General features: G+C 38.6%; 2 long non-coding RNA genes across 6 annotated transcripts in view; one reads left to right on the top strand and one right to left on the bottom strand.

Moving 5' to 3' along the window:
• The window catches only part of LOC144312065 (uncharacterized), a 145,053-nt gene that overhangs the window by 51,451 nt on the left and 67,038 nt on the right, over positions 1 to 26,564 (top strand). Inside the window, exon 1 of one of the 5 annotated variants that reach the window (XR_013377501.1) lies at positions 7,899 to 9,064. The exons of 2 other annotated variants lie outside the window; for them this stretch is intronic. This is a non-coding gene — a long non-coding RNA (uncharacterized LOC144312065). Of the gene's footprint in view, positions 1 to 7,898; positions 9,065 to 26,564 lie in introns of those variants that run through there. 2 more of the 5 variants (XR_013377502.1, XR_013377503.1) reach the window with 2 other exon arrangements.
• On the bottom strand, positions 4,353 to 9,184 carry LOC144312064 (uncharacterized). The gene is made up of 4 exons (XR_013377500.1): positions 8,870 to 9,184; positions 8,404 to 8,722; positions 6,968 to 6,999; positions 4,353 to 5,123 (listed from the first exon to the last, which is right to left on the bottom strand). It is a non-coding gene; the product is annotated as an uncharacterized LOC144312064 (long non-coding RNA).

The raw sequence follows: 26,564 nt of genomic DNA, 5'->3' as shown, positions 1-26,564 counted from the left end.
AAGCAGGGAGAGGTAGAGAGAGGGAGAGGGAGAAGCAGACTCCTTGCTGAACATGGAGCCTGATGTGGGGCTGATCCCAGGACCCTGAGATCACAACCTGTGCCAGAAGCAGATGCTTAACCAACTGAGCCACCCCAGTGCCCGGGGACAAGGAAATTTTGGCCATAAGAGGCAAGTTGGCTGTGGAGCTTTGAAAGGTCAGGCAAAATCGAGTGTGTGTCTGGAAAGTGCCTCTTAGAGAAACTCACCTACTCTGACAGTTTTTGAATCAAGGGTAGTGGCAGCTGAGAGCATCAATGTGAAAATGTTTTTGTCATTTCCTTCTATTTCTCAACTCTTGTAGCCCTGGGCACCCCCATCAAGTGCAGGCCTACATGTGCTGGTGAGAAACTCTGAGGATGAGTGTCTGGATTGCTGGTGCACACCTAGTACATGGTTAGCACTCAAAGGCAAGGCTTTTATGAATATGATTACATGACTCAGTGAGAGAGGGGAATATTTGCTTTACATATAACATCACAATAAAAGTTTTAATGTTATAGTCATAGGAACCCCCTTGAAAAATTAATCATGAAATGGATTTCTTCATAGAATATGAACTTCACACTCAGTCCACCAAGAATTCTATTGCCTGAAAAATTTTTTTCCTAAAGCTTTATTAAGGCAAATAACTTACTAAAATCACAGAAACAGAAAAAGAAATGAACAAGTCACAAATTTGATCTTACACCATTTAGGTTTATTTTCAGATCTGCTTTGTTTATAAAATCTAAAGCAAAAAAGAATAAAAGGGGACTAGGTAATCTGCCACCCCAAATCTCTTCCTAATTCTTATTATTTCATACCTTCTCTTCCAGTATTTTTGAAGTTATCTTCATGGAATTTTATTCATTTATTCAAATCTTGATAGATTTTTTAAATATCATGACACAGTGGATTTGTATCAGAGTTGTTTGTGCTACACTGAAGTAGTCCTTGATGAGGAATGCTGGGAGGCACAAGACAACAGTTCAAAGTTCTGCCAGAAGTCATAAAATGGGGGAATGCTTGCAAAACAGGTATCACTACACAACATAATAGGTAGCACTCTTTTTAAAATAAATTATTTATTTATTTGAGAGAGAGAGGGAGAGTAGCATGAGTGGGGGCGATGGGCAGAGGGAGACGGAGAAGCAGACCCCTGCTGAGCAGGGAGCCCGAGGCAGAGCTCGATCCCAGGACCCTGAGATCATAACTGAACTGAAACCAAGACTTGGATACTCAGCTAACTGGGCCACCAGCTGCCCCAGTAAATAGCACTTTAAATTTATAGTAGAGCTGATAGTAAAATTGGCTGTGTGACTTTTTGTTATCTTCTTCTAAATATATTTTAATATCTTAAAAAAAAGGGATCAGCATATGTCAATATCCTGAGTTATACTCACTTGTCCAGTTTCAAGCCCAGAGCATTGTTTCTGAGGCATCAGCTATGCAGAATATGCATGCAGAATATGCATAGGCCATATATTCTAAACTCTTCCAGGAACTCCTACAAAGAGATACTTGATCCCTACATACAGTCCTATGGGTCCTATCCTCAGACATCTAAACATTTTTTTCCTGGTGGTATAAGAAGATAAGGGTAGAGATCATACCTTTCTGTGACACTGAGTCAAGAAAATGTTCAAAGAAACATTTGCAAATGTCAAGAAAAGGAATAAAGGGGAAAGTGATGGCACTCAGATGGTATATCTTAAAACTTTTTTTTAAAGTGGGTAAGGCTCTGCTTTACAATGAACTGAATAGTGTGCAACATTTTCCAAGACCAGATGGCCCCATCTTACTGTTGACTGACTTCTGGACATCCTTCATTTAGAATTTTTTTTTATCAGAGATTCTTATTCCCAGTAATGCCAAATGGGGGTATTCAGATCAAGTCTTCAATGAAAATGCCTAAAATTTATTCAAATTGGCAAAGAAGAAGTCGAACTCTCCCTCTTTACAGATGACATGATACTGTACATAGAAAACCCAAAAGACTCCACCCCAAGATTGCTAGAACCCATACAGCAATTTGGCAATGTGGCAGGATACAAAATCAATGCCCAGAAATCAGTGGCATTTCTATACACTAACAGTGAGACTGAAGAAAGAGAAATTAAGGCGTCAATCCCATTTACAATTGCACCCAAAAGCATAAGATACCTAGGAATAAACCTCACCAAAGAGGTAAAGGATCTATACCCTAAAAACTACAGAACATTTCTGAAAGACATTGAGGGAGACACAAAGAGATGGAAAAATATTCCATGCTCATGGATTGGCAGAATTAATATTGTGAAAATGTCAATGCTACCCAGGGCAATATACACGTTTAATGCAATCCCTATCAAAATACCATGGATTTTCTTCAGAGAGTTGGAACAAATCATCTTAAGATTTGTGTGGAATCAGAAAAGATCCTGACTAGCCAGGGGAATTTTAAAAAAGAAAACCATATCTGAGGGCACCACAATGCCAGATTTCAGGTTGTACTACAAAGCTATGGTCATCAAGACAGTGTGGTACTGGCACAGAAACAGACACATAGATCAACGGAACAGAATAGAGAATCCATAAATGGGCCCTCAACTCTATGGTCAGCTAATATTTGACAAAGCAGGAAAGACTATCCACTGGAAAAAGGACAGTCTCTTCAATAAATGGTGCTGGGAAAATTGGACAGCCACGTGCAGAAGAATGAAACTAGACCATTCTCTTACACCATACACAAAGATAAACTCAAAATGGATGAAAGATCTAAATGTGAGACAAGAATCCACCAAAATCCTAGAGGAGAACACAGGCAACACCCTTTTTGAACTCAGCCACAGTAAGTTCTTGCAAGATACATGTATGAAGGCAAAGGAAACAAAAGCAAAAATGAACTATTGGGACTTCATCAAGATGATAAAAAGCTTCTGCACAGCAAAAGAAACAGTCAACAAAACTAAAAGACAACCTACAGAATGGGAGAAGACATTTGCAAATGACATATCAGATAAAGGGCTAGTAGCCAAGATCTACAAGATCTATAAAGAACTTATTAAACTCAGCAGCAAAGAAACAAACAATTCAATCCTGAAATGGGCAAAAGACATGAACAGAAATCTCACAGAGGAAGACATAGACATGGCCAACAAGCACATGAGAAAATGCTCTGCATCACTTGCCATGGGGGAAATACACATCAAAACCACAATGAGATACCACCTCACACCAGTGAGAATGGGGAAAATTAACAAGGCAGGAAACAACAAATGTCGGAGAGGATGGGAGAAAGGGGAACCCTTTGTACTGTTGGTGGGATGTGAACTGGTGCAGCCACTCTGGAAAACTGTGTGGAGGTTCCTCAAAGAGTTAAAAATAGACCTGCCCTACCACCCAGCAAGTGCACTGCTGGGGACTTACCCCAAAGATACAGATGCAATGAAACGCCGGGACACCTGCACCCTGATGTTTCTAGCAGCAAAGTCCACAATAGCCAAACTGTGGAAGGAGCCTCGGTGTCCATCGAAAGATGAATGGATAAAGAAGATGTGGTTTATGTATACAATGGAATATTACTCAGCCATTAGAAACGACAAATACCCACCATTTGCTTCGACGTGGATGGAACTGGAGGGTATTACGCTGAGTGAAATAAGTCAGTCGGAGAAGGACAAACATTATATGGTCTCATTCATTTGGGGAATATAAAAATTAGTGAAAAGGAATAAAGGGGAAAGTGGATAAAATGACTGAAAATATCCGTGAGGGTGACAGAACATGAGAGATTTCTCACTCTGGGAAATGAACAAGGGGTAGTGGAAAGGGAGGTGGGCAGAGGGTTGGGGGTGACTGGGTGACGGGCACTGAAGGGGGCACTTGACGGGATGAGCACTGGGTGATATGCTATATGTTGGCAAATTGAACTCCAATTAAAAAAATAAAAGGAAAATGCCTAAAATCTCCTTGGAAATATCAAAGTGCTGGTAAGAAAATAATGCATTCCTTGGCCAATATCTTTTTTCCCCCCCTGGCCAACATCTAAGAGAAAATGAAGGAGGATAAAAACCACGACACCGGATGACCACAGACAGGTCCTTTAGTCCCGAGGTTTTCTGTGGATCTCAAAAAAAAAAAAAAAAAAAAAAAAAAAAAAAAAAAAAAAAGACAGTGGGCCCATGGGCTGTCCGCTTAAAGAGAGGTGTCAAATAGAGATCCTGAAAGGCAACTCTCATAGTTGAGATGAATTAGATATACACCAATACCTTACTCAGCACAGGGGCAGCAGGAAAATGGTTGCTCTGCACCTTGGTTGAGTTTCCACAGAAGATGACTTCAGAGTCAGATTTGATGCAAGTAGTTTATTGGCAACTATAGTAGATGCTGTACTATGCAGTTTATACCCCCCCTTCAAGAATGACATACTCAATCCAGTATACCTATGAGTGTGGGCTGAAGCTGGCTCTCAGGTGAGTTCCTCTTCAGGATCTATACTCAGCTGAAGAGAGCTCCTCATGGGAGGTCATCCCCTCCCTGGCAGCAGCCCACATTTAATGAGTAGTCCATGCAGAGGATATGCAGGCCTAGGCCTACCATCTATGTCTCAGTGAGGGAAATGTCTGAAGGCCTTTCTAACCTTGGAGCTCCCTCCCTGTGTCACCAAGGGCCTCAGGTGTTAGCTTCAGCTTTTCTCTCTGCCCAATCCTGCTTGATCTGTGTTCACATATGGAGAAAGTACTCTCCAGTAAGCCTTCTGTATATAAAATCTCAGAACTTCAGGGTTTGTTTCTTAGGAAACCAAACTGACAGGAAGTGATTCCAGAGACTGAGGGTATGAGCCCATGAAGGGAAGAGGGTCAATATTAAGTTATGTAAAGCAACTGATTAATGCTCAGAACAACTTGGCTCAGTTTCCCTGGGCAGCATGGGGACACAGTGCAGATCGCTCCTCAGAGGGACAAGGAAACCAGTATTTTCCACCAACTTCCATTCATCATTGATTGAGGGTTGTTATCAGAGTTGCCAGTTGTCATGTCCTCAGCATATCCAGGCTATCCACAAAATATACCAGCACTCTTCCATGGCCAGAGGAATCTCTTACTTGAAGTCAGATGTCACTGTCATGAACAGAAATGATGGGTTATGACACAGTGTGGCCAGGGTATCAATGCCATTTACTATACCTTGATTCTATGTGAGCAGAGTAAAACAAGGAGAGGGAAAAATGTCATCCTGACTGTTGTACCACAGATCCAGTTATTAAAAAAAAATTTTTTAATTTAAATTCAATTTGCCAATAAATAAATAAATGAATAAATAAATAAATTCAATTTGCCAACATACACTATAATACCCAGTGCTCACCCCATCAAATGCCCTCCTTAGTGACACAGATCCAGTTGTGACATGAACTTACATTGTCCTTACACACTCCCTCTCTGTGGTCCAGGGAACCTGACATAGGAACTTGCTTTAAGTAGTTCTAGACTAGTAATGCCTCCAAAAGCCTAACAGAAGGAAATCCATATCTACTACAAAGGAATAATCTGGCACCCTAGAGTTAATAAATATCCACCCATACATTTTAAAAGAACAATATGGAGAAAAAAGTAAAAAAAAAAAAAAAAAAAAGGAAAAATCAAGTTAAGAAGGAAACCTGTAGAAATAATAAAAAAGAATATCTAGACTCATAAAGACTTGAGATATTGGACTTATAATTGATTATGCAACAACTAGGTTATTACATATGGAAGGAAAAATGAAAGCTTGAATGTATTTGCTAGAGAGAGAACTTGAAAAAATAACTAAGTATATTTGAAAAAGGAATACTTGTAGAAATTAAGAATGTAAAACAACCTGAAATTCAATACTCAGTGGAAGGACTAACAGCTGAATAGAATCTGCTGACAGGAAAAGCAATGAAATGGAAGAAGGGTCAGAAAAATGATACAGAATATAGTATCGAGGAACAAAAGAAACTGGAGACTATGATATGTGGTAAGACTACAAGGAATGTATGCATATAATTGGAGTTCCAGAGGATAGAGAGAGGTTGAGAGATAGTTGAAGAAATCGTGGCTAACTTATGCCAATTTGATGAAAACTATAAACCCACATATGCAAAAAGCTCAGAGAGACAAAGCCAGGAAGAGAAATATAAAGAAAATGAGATCAAACAACGTAATCTACTGTTCAAAACACATGATAAAGAAAAAAAATCTTAAAATATGAAGAGGAAAATAAGATATTTCCAATATCCTATCCTGTACAGAGGAACAAAGGTGACAATGAGAATCCCTATAAGAAACTATGAAACTCAGAAAAGGATAGAATCTTTGAAAAATTAAAAAAAAATCATACTACGATTCTATAACCAGAAAGTATATCTTTCAAACCAGGAAAGTGAAATAAAGTTGAATGAAAGAAGCCTGACCAGCAGTCCTGTCCCACAAGAAACGTGGTTTCCTTAAGCATTAGGAAAATGATACCACATCTAATTTAAATCTATGCAAAATGATTAATGGTACCAGAAATAGTAAACTGAGGCAAAGGCACCAGGCAGAATGCTAGTCAGCAATATGAAGGGATGAACTATGATGAACACAACAATGTAGATGAACCTCAAAAAAGATTTGCTGAATCATACACAATCACATTGTTTCATTCCATTTACATGAAGCTCTAGGACAGGCAAAACTAGTCTATAATGAAAAATAGCAGAATAGTAATTTTCTTTTTGAAAGTGTAGGTCAGGGAGTAACTGGAAAAAGCATGAGGATACTTTATGAGTTTGTGGTAATATTTTATATGTTCATAATAGTTTGCTTTTCAGAGATGTATATGGTTTTTAAAAGTCAATGTATACCTCAGATTGGTTCATTGCATTTAAGTAAATTTCACAACTAAAGAAAAAACTGTAAATAAGTATTGAACACTAGTTAATAATATGCGTGCTGATTACCTGTATGGAGGTCTTTGGCTCTCTGCAGTTCACTTTGAAATGTATAAAGAAAGAGAATGGTTAATAAATTATACAAAGGTAAATAGTTGGATGGATACTCACTTGATCAAAAATATAATACTACGTTAATCTAGAATCTAAATTGAAGGCATACAGGCATTCATTGTAATTTCAGTTTTGTTCTATAATTGAAGTTGTTCATAATACATTTTGAAAAACTACCAGCACAAAGTGAAAATGCTAAATCCAAACTTATAAATCTTTTAGAAGTTAATCCTGGAAATGCTTTTATGACATTGTGGATTTCTTATATAGGGCAAGACATAAAAAGAACAAACCATAAAATAATGGATTGATAAAATCAACCCCATTAAATTTAACAGCTTCTCTTCATCAGAGGATAGCATTTAATAGAGCACAAAGATGAGCTTCTGAATGCAAGGTGATATTTACAACACAGATAGTGAACTAGTTTCCAAACCACGCAATGAACTCTTAAAAAAAAAAAAATCATTAAAAAAAAAAGGTCAGATAACACAATACAACAAAGATTCAGTAGGCAAATTAATTGGGTAGACATTTCACCAAACAAGGAATCAAAATAGTTAACTTAATGATTAAGAGATACTCATTAAAACTACAAAAATATACCATAAGTATCTCAACAGATCATGTAAAATTACAAAGTCTAAAACAGATCACACTCTTGAAGATGTGGACCAATGAAACTATGATGCAACATTTATTGGTATTTGATAAATTCATTCTGGAAAACTACTTGCAATTACTGCGGCATACCAGCTCCATTCCTATGTGTATATACTAGAGGAAATCTCATATGCACCAAGCTGCATATATAATAAGTTTTCCATCAGGTTTGAACACTTTATCCCTTTTCCTAAAAAAAAAAAAAAAAAAAAAATCCCACAACTAGCCAACCAACCAACCAACCAACCAACCAACTAACCAACTCTGACACAAACAAACATAATGTTGAAAAAAGTATCAAGAAGCAAAACAAAACAAATGGTATGAGTTATTCATTAACAGTTCAAAAATAGGTAATCCTGATCTATACTGATCAGAAATGCATACCTAATTGGTAAAACCATTCAGAAAAAAAATATGAAATGATTATGACCAAGATGAGGATAAGGCTATGCCTTAAGTGATGGTGCTGTGATTGGGCAGGGCTCACAGTGGTGAGAGGCACTGCTGGGGTGCTGTGTTCTATTTCTTGCCCTGAGGGGCATTTACATGAGTTGCCATTGTATTTGTTTTTTAAAATGTACAAATATATGTTTAATTCATTCCTCTATCTATATTTTACAATATAGTTATGTTTTTAAAATTAATCTGATATTATTGATAATGTTGTGATTCTATCTTTTCCCACAAGCACCACAAAATAATATTTTTCTTGGGTAAAAGCTTACCTCCGACTGTCTATAATCTCTCTGGTGGCCTTTAGAGTCACCCATCCCACAGCCCACTGTACACTTATTCTATAGAATGCTCTGAGGCAGAGAAGCAAGGCCCAAAAAGAGCACCCCAAGGACAGACTTGCTGCCCCAGCAGTGATGGTTTGCCCCCAAGAGACAATTTGGCTATAAGTCCTGATGTATCACTCCAGCAAAAGTCAGCATGCTGGAGTGCTAGGAGCACCGTGTGATCTGGCTGGTCTCATCAGCACCTTTCCACCACCAAAATTCTCTGCCACATCTGTTTCTGTCCTCAAAGTATCAGAATCAGTTCCTGGAGATGCATAAACAAATAAAATAATAGTAACCATGGTAACAAATAACAATAACAAATAACAACAGAAACTATTTTGAACAACCATCTAATGCTTACTGAGCACTTATTCTGGGTAGGGAGCATTTCATTGCTTTAATGTATTACCTCTTTTCATCCTCATAGTGTTTCTATGAAGTAGGAGCCATTATTTTTCTCATATTATAGTTTGAAAAACTGAGCTACAGATCAGTGAAGTAATCTTCTCAAAGTCACGGAGCATGTAAGTGATGTATCAGAGCTGGGTTTCCAACTCAGGAGGTTTGCCCCCGCATTTCCCACTCTTGACTACTATGCTATTTGGTAAGACATGAGTTTGTGTTTGTCTGCTTGTTTTTGTGGGGTTTTTAAAAGATTTTATTTATCTCTCAGAGAGAGAAAGCACAAGCAGAAGGAGAGGGAAGGGGGAGGGGGAGGGAGAGACTCTCAAGTGCATTCTGTGCTGCACATGGAACTCCACGTGGGGCTCTATCTCATGATCCTGAGATCATGACCTGAGCCGAAACCAAGAGTCGGATGTTTAACCAATTAAGCCCCCCAGGCACCCCAAGAAATGAGTTTTAAAATATCATTACTTTTACACCTGTGTTAATGTTATTTTTACTACAACATAGGGAATTAAGTGATACATACCATGCACTTTAATTGTTCATCAATGTTTCACACAAAGTATGTCTTCATAATCAATAGTTGAATAGTTTGATAGTATGTGTGGAAGAATTAATAATAAGGGATGAGGTGTTTTTTGGTTTTTATTTTAATTTTGGTTAGTTAACATATATTATTTTCAGGTGTGCAATACGGGGTGCGTTCTGAATTGAGGTGACTAATGCCAAAGTCTAGATAACTTCACTGACAAATGATAGATGGCTCCATCGTTCTACAAATAATTTAATAAATTAACCCTTGATTATATACAGAAGGTTTAAATGTCAAGTTGAATAAGTTAACTACTTCTATTCCAAATGAGCCACTGAGGTTAAAGAAAAAAAATTTTTTTTTTTGCTTTTCCTCATATCTAATTTTATTTTTCATTTGCCTAATACAGATACTATTTTCCCAAATATCAGTTTAAGAGTTGCCAAAATGTTACTCAATGGTGTTGGATTTCTTTCTGGCTGTTATCGTTTTTATAACAAACTTGGTTCCTGGCTCTGTGCTTCCTGTTATTAATGAAGCCAGCATTGTTGCACTGCTTCCAAACCCAAACATGTGCACTCTAACAGCGCACACTTCTCAGGAAGGCTTGGAGACTCAACCAGAATGTGAATAAGTTAGCTCTGAGCAAGAGCTTCTTGTATGAGGTGGAGAGGCAGAGAGCCAAATCCTGTGGGTCTGGGGAATATCCTTCATGCAAAGGGTATTTTATGCAAAGGTATACCAAGTGCTGGAACCAGGAGTTAAAAATCCCTTAAAATTATAAGTTAGCCCCCTTCACAGGCTTTTTTTTTTTTAATTTATTTATGATAGGCACACAGTGAGAGAGAGAGGGGCAGAGACACAGGCAGAGGGAGAAGCAGGCTCCATGCACCAGGAGCCCGACGTGGGATTCGATCCCGGATCTCCAGGATCGCGCCCTGGGCCAAAGGCAGACGCTAAACTGCTGCGCCACCCAGGGATCCCCCCTTCACAGGCTTAATGTGAAAGGATCTAGTCCCAATTCTGTGGCTCTTGATCCACTGGGGGCCTGAACACTAATTTACTATGAAATGCAGAAGGGAACCAAAAGCTCTTACTGATGTATTTGTAGTAAAGTCATGAAAGCTAAACCCTGCTCCTGACATATGTGCCAATGGAAAAAGGCAAGCAAGCTTTATTGGCTTTTGGCCAGTAAACAGTCACAAGCCATCACTGGCAGGGGCAGGGTAGTCTGAGTGGAAGCTACAGGCAAGAAACTTTGCCACTAATAATAAAAATAAGAGAAAAGGTCGTATTAATGGAGCACCCGCTTAGTTAACATACGTTGGTACTTCTACTTCTTATCTGTGGTTTGACGAATGAAGAAACAGAAATTAAGGTTTCTACCCAGGGTGAAACCTATAGCAAGTGGTCAGTCCATGACTGAATTCAGTTTTCTCCAGGTATCAGAAAATTACACTCACCCCCTTAATTTCACAATCTCTAACCTCATAGGGGCTCTCCCCTTACACTTTCTCCTCCATCCACATCACTCTCCTCTAGTTAGCTGCATTGACTAGCTGTGTGCCCTCGGGCAAGTCATTTCACATCTCTTAGTTTTCTTTTTTTGTTGTTTTTTTTTCCCCAAGATTTATTTATTTTAGAGAGGGGGAGAGTGAGTGATCATGGGGAGGGGCAGAGGGAGAGGGAAAGAGAGAAACCTTAGCAGAATCCTTGCTGAGTTAAGAGCACAAAGCACGGCTTAATCTCAAGATCCTGAGATCAGGATCCAAGCAGAAACCAAGAGTCAGCTGCTCAACTGACTGCACCACCCAGAGGTCCCTTGGTCCTACTTATGTACAAACTGAGAATAATAATACTCACCTCCCAGGGTTGTTAAGAGCACTAAAGAAACATAAAGATACAGCTCTTTGAATAGTGCCTGAAGCACAGCAAGAGCATTGAGGTCCTTACTTCACAGAAAACAACCAAAAGCACACTTTCTGATGCTTGGTCATCTGACTACACCTATGATTTGTATCCTATGCCAAACCTCTTGTGTCTATAGTGAAGGTCTTTGTCCCTATCTAGAGCCAATTATTGCACTTTTAAACTGTAATGCATACCCTACTCAAGGTCATGGCTTCAGCTATTCATCGTCTTGTCTCTATGAATTATTACATTTCTTTGCCTGCTGGATCACTGCTATTAATATAAGAACATACTGCAGTATCTTTCATTAAAAATAAACAAACCCAAAATGCCACAATCCCTTCCCATTGATGCTGGTGGGCTGGGTCTGAGGATCCAGAGGGGCCCCCTCAAGATCAGCCAAGAGGCTCCTTGGCTTCACATAGGATGGAAATCCAACATGAGCCAGTAAAAGGTGAGGGCAGAGTTTATTGAAGGTGTAGATCAAGTGCAGGTACAGAAGGAGCATCTGGGAGAGTTGGAAAGGAAAAGGAATATAAGTCTTGTCTTTGCTTGGGGGCTTGGGGTTTTGATAGACCACTGTGGTCTGATGCATCCAAGAACTGGTCAAACAGGTATTCAGGTGTTCTCTATAAGTCACTTATGCCCTGGAGCTGGGGGTCTTGGCATCAGGTGTTTAGACTCAGTTGTCCTGGAGAACATTTATGATGACCCCGTCCAGTCACTCCTTAGGTATTATCTATTGTGCCATCAGACTCCAAAGAAATCAATAACTCCTTGACCTTTATAAGGAGGCCATAAATTAAGGCATGTGTAAGGTGAGGGTGCAGGTCCTAGCAAGAATAGAAGAGGAAAAGAAGCAAAGGGAAAAATAGCCTTTCATGGCGTCCCTTCAGTTTCTCTCACCATTTGTGTTGTCTTCCATCCCATCCCTGAAGCCAGACCCCATGAAAGGGCTAGAGGGTTGTGATGGTTGGTTTCCCCAACTCTTCTCCTTTCTTCATTATAGGCCAACTCATTTTCCTCCTTTCTCTCTCCATCAAACGGCTCTTTCCATGGTCACCAGATTTTCCATGACGTTAATCCAATGGTCAATTTCCCTCTTTCACCATACTTGATTTATCAGGATATGATATAGCTAAGCAGTACTCATTGACCCCCCATCAAAAGACTCTTTTCACATGCTTGCAGGACATCATACTCTCCTGATTTTTCTCCTACTGATCTGGCTTTGCAGATTTCTCCTCAGCTGTTCTAAATGTTCAAACAGCACAGTGTTCAGTCCTTGGGTTTCTGATTGTTTTCCTTTATCCGCTCTCACATGGTGACCACATCCAGTCTCAATGCTTTAAAATACATTCTATTAACTGATGTCTCCGTACACCTCTAGTCTGTCCCTCCCCTGAGCTCCTGACACATATTTCCAGCTGTTTGCTCAGTATCGCTTCCAGATACTTTATAGTCCTTTAGAATTATATATACAAATCCACACTCCTAAACCTATATATCTTATCCCTTTCAGTATATGGCAACTCTTTCTTCCAGTTTTTCTGTCCCAAGTCTTGGTGCTATCTCTGACCCTTATCTCTTTTTGAAGACCTAACAGGAAATACTCTTGGCTCTGTATTTTGAACATATCTAGAGTCTAACAGTTTGTCACTACCTACCTATAACATAGCCAGCCTGATCCAGACCACCACCATTTCTGGTGTAGATTTTTGCAATAGTTCCTAAATGATCTCCCTAATTCCATCCTAATCCCATTTCAATCTGTCCATGCAATAGAGAGATCTTTCCAAAAGTAACACAGACCATATCTGCTCTCTTAATACCCTTTACTGGTATTCATCTCAGGGAGAGGACATGCAAAATTTTCTGGGAGCTTCCAAGGATTTCTACAATCTCCCTAATATCACTGTGATTTCCTTGCTCCTGTAGCTGCAGCAACCCTGCCTTCTTGCCCCTACTGAATGCAGAAGGTGTGCTCCCAAATCAAGACATATCTCTTACTTTCTTTGCCTGGGATTTTCTTCCATCAGATAGCACAACTCATTCTTTTGCTTTTTTACATCTTTAGTCAAACCTCACCATCTTAATGTACCACCCAGAGGTCCCGTGGTCCTTCTTCATCCAATTTAAACTTGTAACCCTCCTTGAACTCCATGTTCCTTATTCCCTTTATCATTTTTTCATTTTTTTTACCAGAAATCTTGACACCATCTGACATCCTATGCTTTTTTTTTTTTCTTATTTGTTTCTTGTCCCTTCCCTCCAGTGGAATCTAAGCTTCATGTAAGTAGAGATTTTGACTTATTTTGTTCATTGTTGTATCTACCAGGTTCAAGAATATTGTGCAACATAGTTTTCAAAAATAAATACTGAAAGAATGACTAAAAGCTTTGTCTCTTTTCTTTCCACCTTCTTTCTAATGATGTACTTTCCAACTTGTGAACATTCTTACAATAAGAGCTTATTCTATCCTCATAGCAAAGCTGCAACCTGCATATAAAAATTATTTCTATTTAGTATATAAATAATATATTGTAAAGAGTTAAGTGACTTAGTCAAGATTAGGCAGAGAGTCCTAAATCCTATCATTCCAAATCTGTTACTACATAATTCAATGAAAATATCAATGATGATAAATTCTTGCTTTAAGAAATCTGTAGAAAATCTCCCTAAACTTTTGTCTACTGGATATTGATTTTTTAAAAAAAGAAGGGGGGGCCTATAAATATCCAGAAGTATTTTCATTCCTTGTTTTCTCGGCATTTAAAATAGATTCACCAAAGATTATTGAGTGCTACCCTGCATACACTGGAGATAGAATAGCATGATATGCATGGGATTTCTTTCATGAGATTTCTTCCTTCCTTCCTTTCTTCCTTTTCTAAGTAGTTCCATGCCCAGCATGCAGCCCAACACAGGGCTTGAACTCATGACCCTGAGATCAAGACCTGAGCTGAAATCAAGAGTTGGATGCTTAACCAACTGAGCCACCCAGGAACTGCATGGGATTTATTCTTAAGAATTTTGTTATGTCTGGTCCATATATACTTTTGCAAACAAGGTATATGCCTACCCATATTTTTATTGATGATCATGTTCAAAATATCTTTTTATTAGCCAAGACTCTAGATTTGCAAGATCATTTGGTTTTAAACCATTGAACACTATCATTTGAATGCTTTTCCTAGACCTAAAGGATGACCTATTCGCTTTTCACAGAAATGCACAGAACCAGGCAATACAAAAAGGAAGGAAGCACTGTTAGCAGCAGTATAAAGGAGGGACTGGAGTGAATCCGGTGTGATTTGGGAGCAGGTGTTAAAACGAAGAGACTTTATGATCTCTAGCACAACAGTGTAATGCATCCCTGGTGCTCTCGCTATTTATATTTCGACTGCTTTCATATTTCTTAGATGTTTCTAGTCTCTCATTACTTGAGTCTTTCCCAGTTCTGAATTCTCCTTTGACTTTGATTATAGGATATATTCTAGAAATTACATGGTAGGCACAGAGACTAATAGGAGGTTCCCACTATTTTTAGGCAAAAGCTTCTTGCTCCCTTTATTTGGACACAAATTTTTAACCTTCCTTTAACTGCACTGATTGTCTCTATCCCGGCCCACCTTCTCTGTATCCATTGTCTGGGAGGCCAGTGCATTGCAGCTGTCTCATTTATATAATTCAGCAAATGTTCAGAGAGACCAAACTGTGAACACAATTGTTTCTAGCCGTAAATAGAAGCAAGTTGCTTTGTGTGTTTCTGAGTAATTTCATCTGTGGTTTCCATTCAGATAACTTCACAAATGTTCTTGTCTAAAAAATAATTCACTTCCTCCCTCTTTTGTACCCTGTCTGGCTAAAATGTACGTGATCCATAAACTTGGTAAACACTTTTATTTAACTTTGCTCATTCTAACCTTCATTCCACCCACCTTATGTTAGGCATACGACCTTCCCATGCGCTCTATAGAAGTGGACTAAAGAATTAGAACAGTGGTAGGAAGCAAATTAGGAGCTGTGGACTCCCAAAAGACAGACATCATATCTTATTCACTCTGATGACCCTGCAGTCCTCGCAGAGTGCCTAAAGATTGCACAGGTAGATACCTGCAAGCTTCATAACAGTATTTTTAAATCCTGCCGCACTTATCACAGTGTGAACAAAATGCACATTTCAGCCTCTGTCCTCTTCTTTTTATTTTATTCTAATTTGTCTATCTGTCAGGTGTCCCTTCCATGATTTTACTTTCAAAGCCTAGCCCTGTTACAGCAATAAGCTCTTCTCAATATATGAACCAAGCTAATGCATCATACATTGATTAAATCATATAAAGCAAAAAGAAAAAAAAACATCAAAATTTTTGGTAAAATTTTGGAGAAACATTTAAAGTACTAATCAGTTAAATAGTAATGACTTTAAACTAGCCAGTAATTAGTAACTTCACTAATTATTAACTACTTTACATGCGTTATCTCAGTCCTCAAGACAACTCACTGTAAAGAATAATGTGAAGTGAGGTATACAATTATACATAACTTGCCAAAGATCCCAGAGATAGCAGAAAATGGAGTAGAATTCCATCCTATGATATATCTGAATCCAGAATTTTCCCTCTTTCTCTAAACTGTAATTCTTCGAAAGATGCTACATTATGGTATGGTCTATACCTTTGTAGAACTTCACAGGCTGGGTAAAATGCATCCAAATCCCAGGTTGTACAGAGCAATTCAATTCAATAATTTCTATTTTGAAAATATGTGCAGACATCACATTTCTCGAGGGATTTTATATATAATCATAATTCTGTCTCTTTCCATATAAAGGTTTTAAAAAACCCTAAGACAAGAACAAGCAGGACTCGAGTAGAAGAAGAGTATAGCAAATTCAGTTAAGGACGTTTGCAGTGCCTTGGGGAATCCTACAGAAGGAAGGAGCATATTGTAGAGAATGGAACCTGATAGGGAGAGAGAGAGTGTCCTTGCTAACAGTGTTACAATCTATCACCTCATGGCCAGGAATCCAACAAAGAGGATGAGAAAGGAAAGCAACTGGCATTCTGGACAGTGAGAGAGATATGAAGCTTGGTGAAGAAATGAGAAGTTTACAAGGCTCTAAAAGCTAGAATTGGATCAGACTGAGATCTTGGAGCCTGATTTTTGTAACAAAAAGTATGTGAATAAGTAATTTTTAAAAATGTAGCCTTGAGAAGAAGTAAGTTAAATCCAAACACAACAGCAGGATCTTATATGTCTATGGTGGCGGCCAGGAGTAGGGTCAGAAGGCTTCGGGTTCTGAGAGGAATGCAAAACAATCCAGAAATAACCCTGGCTTTCGTAGGGTACACGATATTGAATTTTAATTACTATTTATTTAATATCAATTTTATTGACATTTATTAACCTTATTTAATAGCAATTGTAAGTGAGGTTCTACATAGCTAGTTATACTATGTTAGCAACAGCACAGCTGTCCCATGGGGCACATTTAAGAAGGTTGAACCAGAGGTGCCTGGGTGGCTCAGTTTGTTAAGCCTTGACTCAGGATTTCAGCTTGGGTCATTATTTCTGGGTCGTGAGATAGAGCCCCGCATCAGCTCTACGCTCAGTACAGAGAGTCTGCTTGTCCCTCTCTCTCCCTCTGCTCCTCCTTTCTCTCCCTCTCTCTCTCTCTCTTTCTCTCTCTCTCTCAAATAAATAAATAAAATCTTAAAAAAGGAATCTATAACTAGTAGGCAGTAAGTCTCCCTGAGGGCAGGCGAAGGGGATCATCTATGCTGCAGCTGCCCTGGGACTGACTGCATAGGTGGGTGACTCATTTCACTTTTTGAGGTCACCCTTTTATTGTAAGAGTCACTGCTGTTTTGTGTTCCCCAAGGGCCCACAAAACATTAATTTAAGTGGAGCTACAAGAAACAGAGGTCCAGGGGGATCCCTGGGTGGCCCAGCAGTTTAGTGCCTCCTTTGGCCCAGGGCATGGTCCTGGAGTCCCAGGATCGAGGCTTCCTGTGTGGAGCCTGCTTCTCCCTCTGCCTGTGTCTCTGCCTCTCTCTCTCTGTATCTGTCATGAATAAATAAATAAAATCTTTAAAAAAAAAAAAAAAAGAAAGAAACAGAGGTCCATGGCAGGCTTAAAGGAATGTGTTATTCTTTCAGAAATTTTTGAAAGTGAATTTGTAACTGTAACAAATTTGCAAAGGTAAATGACAGAGAGGCAGCTTCCAAGCATAGTTTATAGAGTTACCTTGGTTTCGTCTGTTGTTGTTTGGTGAGTTAAAGCATGTTGTGTTAAAATATTATCCTCAAAGAGCTAAGAATCACTTTGATGAATTCTGTTTTATGTTGATTGCAGCACCATACTCACTGGGGAACTTTATAAATATTATTCTAATTGGAAAGCCTTTAATATCTATTGCTAGAAGAGACTCAGAAGCTGTTATTAATTCATGATGTGATTCAAGCTAGATGTAAGGTTATGGGAATATGAAGATTCATAAATATATTTTGCTCCAGATCGCTCATGTTGTATAGACTATAGTGAAAAAAAAAAAAAAAGGAACTTTCTATAGTTGTGTCAAACAATCAGTCAAGAGGGGCACCTGGGTGATTCAGATGCTTAAATGTCTGACTCTTTATTTTGGCCCAGGTCATGATCTCAGGGTTGTGAGATCGGGTTCTGTACTAGGCTCCATGCTGGGTGTGGAGCCTGCTTGAGATCCTTGCTTTGCCCCTCCCCCTCCCTAAAAAACAAAACCAGAACCCAAAAACAAAATTAGTCTAGAAACATGGATTGAATAACTCTTTCTTGAGGTGCACAGTACAAGGTACGGGGCGGGGAGCGGGGGGGATAGGGAGAGCAGAATAAGATGCAAATTCTACCCCATAGAAACTTACAAACTAGCACGAGAGAGTAGTATGCTTTTATGTTTAAAATATGACCAATCACTTTTCTCTAAGTGGTACGTTGAAACCAGCAGTTCTGGTGTGCACTGTTCTTGCTTCCATTTTGAATCGATGAGAGCTCAAAGTAATTAACAAAACTCCTAAAGTGTTCTAGTCAAATTTATTGACCTGAGAAGAGAATAAGACAATTTTAATTGTCTTCTTTGACAGTTAAGAAGAAAAGAAACTCTAAAAAGAACTTGTTTTCTCATAGAACTAAATCTTTTCTCTTCCACCTCAATTCAAGATAAGCTGGAGGATGTTAGTTCATTTCCATCTTCAATAAATGTTTTCCTTTTTTAAAGTATGGTGTTTGATCTACCTTATCAAACATTTGGCTTCTCTGTTGACATTGCACACAAACACACATGTCTAACAAAATAAACATGACTACTGGATCCCCGATGGATAGCAACATCCAGTAGTGTGTGCAGACAGCTGCTGCAGGCCAGTTTTCTAGACTGTTCTATTTAATCATTGCTAATACTGTTCTTTAAAAGCTCATACTTTGGAAAATGAAAATAAAAATAAAAATAAAAGCTCATACTTTGGGATGCCTAGGTGGCTCAGCCAGTTAAGAGTCCAACTCCTGGTTTTGGCTCAGGTCATGATCTTAAGGTCATGGATCCAGCTTCATATCAGGCTCCAAGCAGAGTCTGCTTCAGATTCTCTCTCTCCCCTTCTGCTTCTGCCCTCACTCATGCTCCCTCTCTTAAATAAATAAATAAATAAATAAACAAATAAATAAATAAATAAAATCTTTTAAAACCAAATTCATACTTTCCAGGTTTAGGAAAGAAAGTAAAAAAGAAATGGAAAATTTATTCTGAACCCTTGAAAGAGCACCGGTTCAGTCATAGTTACTATTCATCCAAAATGCTAAATGGCATTGACATGACTTCTGACAGATAACATGAGATAAAGAATAATATTGGCACTTATATGGTATGTGAGTTCACTCCAGGCATCCTTACCATGGAGGAAACTGTTTTCCAAGTTTTTTTGCATGAATATTTTTATTAAAAGACTTGGAACACCTGGGTGGCTCAGTGGTTTAACATCTGCGTTTGGCTCAGGGTGTGATCCTGGGGTCCTGGGATCGAGTCCCTCATCGGGTTCTCTGCAGGGAGCCTGCTTCTCCCTCTGCCTGGTCTCTGCCTCTCTCTCTGTGGCTTTCACGAATAAATGAAATCTTAAAAAAAAGACTTAAGGGACTCAAGTTTGTCAATAAAACTCATAAGAGAACAATGTCAGTTGTGAGAAGTAAAACTTTCATGCAGCTGATTAGCCATTTGTCTCCCAATTTGTGCTAAGTGTGTAAATACACCTTTGTAGGATGTCAAATAACCATTAGTTGCTTGGTAACATCGAATATTCCTAGTGCCTTATCAGACATAGCCAAGTTGGGATTGTTATATCAAAACCTGTTCATCAAAACTTTCTCTCAGGAATCTGGAAATACATTGACAGACATCCACTATTAATCACCATTAAGAGTTGCTCTGTACATATTACCCCCTGCAGCTCCTATAATATTACTTTAAGCTGATGAACCATAAGGAAGTTTGTTTAAAGTGGCATGGTAGAAAGAATACAGCCAGATAATTAATGATTAACACATTAGTGTTAAAAGACCAGACCAAGGAATTCTCTTAAGAAATGGCATGAAAGGTATATATAAACCAAAGAGACATAGAGCCTTGCTAAGGACTTGCCTTATTAGAGAAAAGATAAAGATATTGATGATTCTAAGAAATCAATAAAATCACTTATAGGTTTTAAATCAAGCTATTACTATAAAAACTAAGATATAATATGTAACTTTTCTTTTTGAGAAAGAAAGGACAGGAAGGGTGGGGAGTGGAAGGGGGAGAGAGAGAATCCTAAGCAGGCTCCATGCCTGGCTCAGAGCCTGATGAAGGGCATGCTCTCATAATCCTGAGACCTAAGATCATGACCTGAGCCAAAATTAAAAGTCAGACACGCTTAACCAAGTGAGCCATTCAGGCGCCCCTCCTACTGTATGACTTTTAAAACAGCAGCATCTAAGTTGATTTATCTGATGGAAAATATAAAGGAAGAAATAACAAATAGAAAGTAAATATTATTAGGTGAAAATATGAATGACATAACAATATCTTAGTGTAACATTAAGCATAATAATTGTTAACAAGTAAAACTCTCTAGTTAAAACACAGAGAGATGCTTAGATTCCTTTAAAAAATATGAGAGTCAGGCACCTGGGTGGTTCAGTGGTTGAGCATCTGCCTTTGGTTTAGGTCTTGATCCCAGAGTCCTGGGATTGAGTCCCTCATCGGGTTCCCTACAGGGAGCCTGTTTCTCCCTCTGCCTGTGTTTCTGCCTCTCTCTGTGTCTCTCATGAATATATAAAATCTTTAAAAAATTAAAAATTAAAAAAATGTAAGAGTCAACAATTTTAAGATGTACAAAAGAGCAAAAAGACATATAGTCTGAAATAAGGATAAAACTGTAATGGTGTTAAGAAATTTTGTTGAAAAAGCATAAGAATGGATTTGCCATGGCCAGAGCATGAGGAGATTTGTATGAGGAGATTTGTATGAGGAGAACAATGTTCCCCAAAGGTGCCAAAAGTAGAAATGGCTCTCAGTTGTCAGGTTGACCAGATGTCATTTTGTGCGATGCCTGTTAAGACTCCTTGCCCAGTGCTTACTCATGGTCTCATGCACAACGTAGCTTTGATGAAAGAAAGATAAATTATATATAAATTTAATTACATTGACTTTCCCTCACCAAGGGTGAAATGGCTACCACCACTACTGATTCCCAGTTTGCAGAGTAGAAACAAAGCTGAAACCCTGATAAAGCACCACACCATTTAGCCATCTGAAGACAAGTACCTATATTGAATGAAGGGAAAAATAGTTTTTCTTCAGGAAAGGTAGAAAGTGTTTTGTCACTTCAAGAGTTGTTTATCCAGACATGAAATTTCTTAGCTTGACCACAGTCACCCAGCATCACCATCCACAGAACAATTGAATGCCTCTTTCACCATCAACATCTCACACAATTCTTCTGAATAAGGAGTTTATTTTAATAAATAAATAAATGAGATAATCAGCTCACAACCATGGGATTCACTAATACCATCCTTTCCCTGCTAGCCAAAAGCACCTGAGCTAATAGAATGATGAACAGGTCTAGTGAATACTTAGTTTGTATGAGATTGTATGCTGTCTTATGAGACACAGTATATGCTACAAACAAGCAACTGATATTTGGAAGTATTTTTCTCAGATCCAGATCTCATGGGTCCAGAAACTAAAGGTTAGATGTAGGAATGGCATGTTTCCCTATATTTTGCCTAGGTCATAACATTTTTGCTTTTTATCCTGTAACTTTGGGCTCAGTTGTAAGCAAAAAAAAAAAAGAAAAAAAAAGTGTTTTCACTGGAGGATATATAATAATTGCATTGTATTGGAGATTCAGACTGCCACCTGGCCACTGTGACTCCTCATGTACCAGTAGGTACAAAAAAGTGGCTACTGTGCCGATCAGACTATTACCTCTGCTTATAGAGGGGAGATTGGATTGCCACTATACAATAGGTGCTGGGAAAGTATGAGTACATACTCTGGGAGTCCTTCTAATACTTCTAGCCCAGTGGTAGAACATAATGGAAGCCTAGAGCAACCAGTATTAGGACCACGTTGGGCTCAAACCTTTCAAGAATAAAGAACTAGATGACTCCAGAAATTAAAGCTCTTTAGACAATTGGGATACAGAGTAAGGTCAAGAGAGCAGGGGTTGGAAGTGGAGGAGTGAAGTTATAAATACGGGTTATCTTCTCTTGGTCAGTAACAGAAATAAAGACTATACTAACTACCCACATTTTCTTCCTTGCTTTGATAAAATATACTTTTATTTATTTATACTTTCATTTATTTATAAATTTATAAATTTCTCTGCACCTACAGTGTGACACTTGATTTTAGTGGTGCCAGCAAACAATAACTGGCCAAGCAAATGGGTAGAAAATGTACTGTCAGATAGTAATAATATGTGGCACCAATATTTTTCACTGATTTTGTGTCTTTGCTTAATTGGTCCTTAAGTTGTTTTATTAATCAGCATACACTATTTAAAAATATTTTATTTATTTATTTATTTATTTATTTATGAGAGAGAGAGCATGAACAGGGGGTAGGGGGAAGAGAGGGGCAAACAGACTCAGTGCTGAGCTCAAAGCCTGAGGTAGTGCTAGATCTCAAGACCGTGAGATCAGGACCTGGGCGGAAATGAAAGGTATTATGGTTAACCGACTGAACCCCCAGGTACTCCAATTAGAAAACACTTTTTTAGGAGTTGGACTGATTCACCAGGGAGCATATGTAAATAGGTACCTGCATGCACACACGCACACACACACTTAGATGGCACTCTAAAAATTTGTCTGAAAAAGTAAATTATTTCAATCATTTGGTGCCTTCTCTAACACACTTTATGAAGCCAGTCTCAGCCAACCAGACACTAAGGAAGCCATCAATCTGCAGTAATGAAGAAACACATTATATAATTCATTTTATTTTATGCTCCTATACATCAATCTTCTCTGAAGGTCCATTAAGATTTAATCCAAGAAATTCATTCTCAAAGGAAGGTCAAGGGACTTTGAGCACAGAAAACCACAAGGCTGACATTAAGAAAATATATCATCTCTAAAAGATTGAGCTTTGTTGTTTTGGCGTCTCCAATCTCCCTTCTGAAGCTTAGTCCTGAAAGGAGTCCTCAGGGCTGTGAACGCGCTGCACCAAACCACTGCACTTGTGTGCGCTAATAAATCTCAATGGACTTCTCCAGTTTAACTACTGAATTGAACAATTTTCCATTCCTCCTCCTCATGTGCATCTCTGTTCATTGGTCATTTTGGTTTCAGTCTTTAGCTTTTCCTAGGGTACCAGAAGTGATTGGATGGGGTGTTATGACACCTTAGAAGACCAGGGTAGAAGCATATATATATTGCTCCTATGTTTCAGGAAGCAGTTTTCAAAAGTAAAATGTAAAGTACACTTAGGCAAAGTAAAATCTCCTGAGCACGTTTCCTTAAATCACTTCTGTACAGCACAAAGTGTCATTTTGTTGAGAAGTTTAGTAGGTTTTGGGGCAAACAAATGTAATCTGTGGAACTTTTGTTAAATCTACTTTTGTTGCTCATGTCCATTAATTTTTAAACTCAAGGTCTACACTATGGAGGAGTAAACTGTTGAAGAATGAGATCTGAATCAGTGCATGAGAAAATGCATGTTCATCCTTTTGGGAAATTTCCTTTCTTTTCCTTTATTTTGGGAGGGGTGTCAAATTTCAACCCACTCTTTGTAGAGAAGAGAAGGAACAAAGGGAAACAACAGTCATTTCCAATTAACTCTTCAGAAACAATGATTTCAATAGGATATGAACTTCACACAATAGTTTTCAATCATTTTGACCAAGAGTTGGAGTTTTGGAATCATTACTCAGAAATTTAATGAAGAGCCAGCAATTTCAGCTGGGCATTTTTTTAAAAAAAATTCATTTCAATGTATTTTAATTCCAGTAAAGTTAACATACAATGTTATATTAGTTTCAGGTGCACAATATAGTGATTCAACAATTCCCTAAGTCACTTGATATTTTATAATTTCTAATGGTTCAGTAGTTGAGTGTCTGGCTTTGGCTCAGGTGGTGATCCCGGGATTCCTGGAGCAAGTCCCGCATCGGGCTCCCCACAGGGATCCTGCTTCTCCTTCTGCCTTTGTCGGGGCCTGTCTCTGCTGTCTGTCATGAATAAATAAATAAAATCTTTAAAAATAATAATTGCTAAAGCTCCTGTGTGGATAAAAGGACTCAGCACAGACCCAGACACTAGAGGGCGCTATTAATGCAAATTTGTCCCTGCAGACTAGAGCTTCCTGTTCTGTCCTCTATTCCTGTATCCCTGTCATGACTTTTTGTTTTTAATTCAAGATAATTTCATTTCACTTTTAATGCCCAAGTTCCTATCATGACCATTTTAGTGTATGTAAGAGGCAGTGTAGAATCCGGATAATTCCAGGATCGGCAAGGCTTCAATTTGGTAGTCAGCAGTACTAGCCTTCAGTAAAATTAGAATAGTAATCTTATCTTATCCCAGATTGTGCCATATTTCCCTTTTCTCTCTCCCTCTCCTCCTTTCATTCATCAGTGAACCCTGGCTTTTCTCCTTTTCCCTTTGTTTTCCTCTCACCACCCCAAAACTTACTGAAGATTCCATGCTCAAGTCTCTTTGCTTCAGAGTTACATCATATTGTACCCTGTTACACCATGAAAAAAATAAACAATTCAACAATTATGTACAGAAAGTATATGACTCAGTTACATTTCATTAAAATTTGAAATCATGCTAGTCACAACTGAGCATTAGATCTGTAATAATAAACATTAAAGAACACCTTCTATTTAAAGTTATTTCACAGACTATTCCATGAGGTAAGTAAAATATTTTGGAGCAGGAGTACTTTTCCATACATTTTAAACCAGAAGTATTGGCAATGAATCCCTTCACTTATAACTAAGTTCAATCAATTTCAGAAGCATAAGAGGCTCTTATACTTATTGAACACTCACTAGATACCAGACAATGTATATGCATTATTTCTTTGATTTTTTAAAAAATTTTATTTATTTATTCATGAGAGACACAGAGAGAGAGAGAGAGAGAGAGAGAGGCAGAGACACAAGCAGAGGGAGAAGCAGGCTCCATGCAGAGAGCCTGATGTGGGACTCCATCCCCAGACTCCAGGATCACACCCTAGGTCGGAGGCAGGCACTAAACTGCTGAGCCACCCAGGAATCCCCCTCTTTGATTTTTTTTTAAACAACCGAGTAGGTAAGAATCTCAATCTACATGCTCTGGTGTGTGCACGAAATATGAATTTCTTTCTTTTTAAAAATTCAGTTTATTTTATATTTCTGGTCTTCATCTATCATTGATAAGCCTCTACTGCTGGGAAATTCAGTCTTGGTCTCTTCACTGTACTCCTCAATGTTTGATTTCCACTAAGGTCCTAAGGTATTATTCAAAGCCATAGCACTGGACACTGGAATGGCCCTGATGTTGCCTGAGGATCCCTAGTCCCAGCGAGGCTTTAATTTCCCCATGGCCTTGATGTTCTCTGCTTCTAGGCCACTCTTGGAAAAGAGAAATTTTTGGTAGGATTGACATTTGTACTACATTGCAGTCTCCCTAAGTGCACTACATGAGCACTTTAGCTTCAGGGTTGCTACATTACACTGCATGAGATCAGGATGGGGAAGAAGGTACCCAGATGTTTGGGTAAATTCATGGACTTGCCTCTCTACTTCTCTCTCTAGTTTTGGGAACACTCACCTCCCTCCCTCTCACTTCACAATATCACTCTTGCTCATAACCTGCCTCCAGAATAGCCAGCAAAAAGTCTTTTGTGGCATTAGGGCCTAAGAAAATACAAGAAAAGCCATTGACCCATTGATCCCAAGTAATTCTTCTTTATACCCTGGCTAAATCTTAGAGACACAAATTGTGAAAACACACTGCCTACTTGAAAGGCACGAGAGCCACAGAGAACAGATATTTTACCTTCATAATTCAGATTTGTCCAGGGTAACAAAAAAGGATGGACCATGCCTTCCTGACTTTGCCTGGCTCCAAGAATAAACATCTGGAAAGTGCAGGACACACTTGAAAAAATATACATATATAACATGGGAGATAGTGTGAGTGCATGTGAAACATAAAGTAGAATTAGACACTCTTGATGACTCTCCTACAATGTTCTTCCCCTTGGCTTTTCTCACTCTATCCAGTGTAACAGCTTGCCAATTCCTTTTCTTGCTGTTCCTTTGTGGTGTTCATTTCTGGTTCCTTTTTCCTTCATCTCTAAATGCTGGGGATCCTCCAGGTTCAGTCTTTATTCTATTCTCTTCTCTATCTTGTAATATCACTGACCCCATGATTAAAATATGATATGCTTTCTCACAACTTCTAATTTTTCTCTCTCATATGCTTCTTCTAAGATCCAATTTAACATACAAATTGCCTGACATTTCCAATATAACTGTCCCAGACACTTCAAGCTGAATCCTTGGTGCATCTCCTTCCAAATCTTTCCTCCCTGTGTTCTAAATTTCACTTGTCTCTGACTCTTCCCTTTCTTTGTCCCTCACATTGAATTGCACAGTGGTCCTTAATCTGTGGCCCAAACTACATCTCAAATCCACTTTTTATCTTCATGACAGTTGGGGTTTGACTATCTACTTTGCTTACTAGTGA

The sequence above is a fragment of the Canis aureus genome, chromosome 4 (genome assembly GCF_053574225.1).
Source record: "Canis aureus isolate CA01 chromosome 4, VMU_Caureus_v.1.0, whole genome shotgun sequence".
NCBI classification, from domain to species: domain Eukaryota; kingdom Metazoa; phylum Chordata; class Mammalia; order Carnivora; family Canidae; genus Canis; species Canis aureus.
The sequence above is the reverse complement of the archived record's forward strand: the minus strand, read 5'-3'. Positions and strand labels throughout refer to the sequence as shown.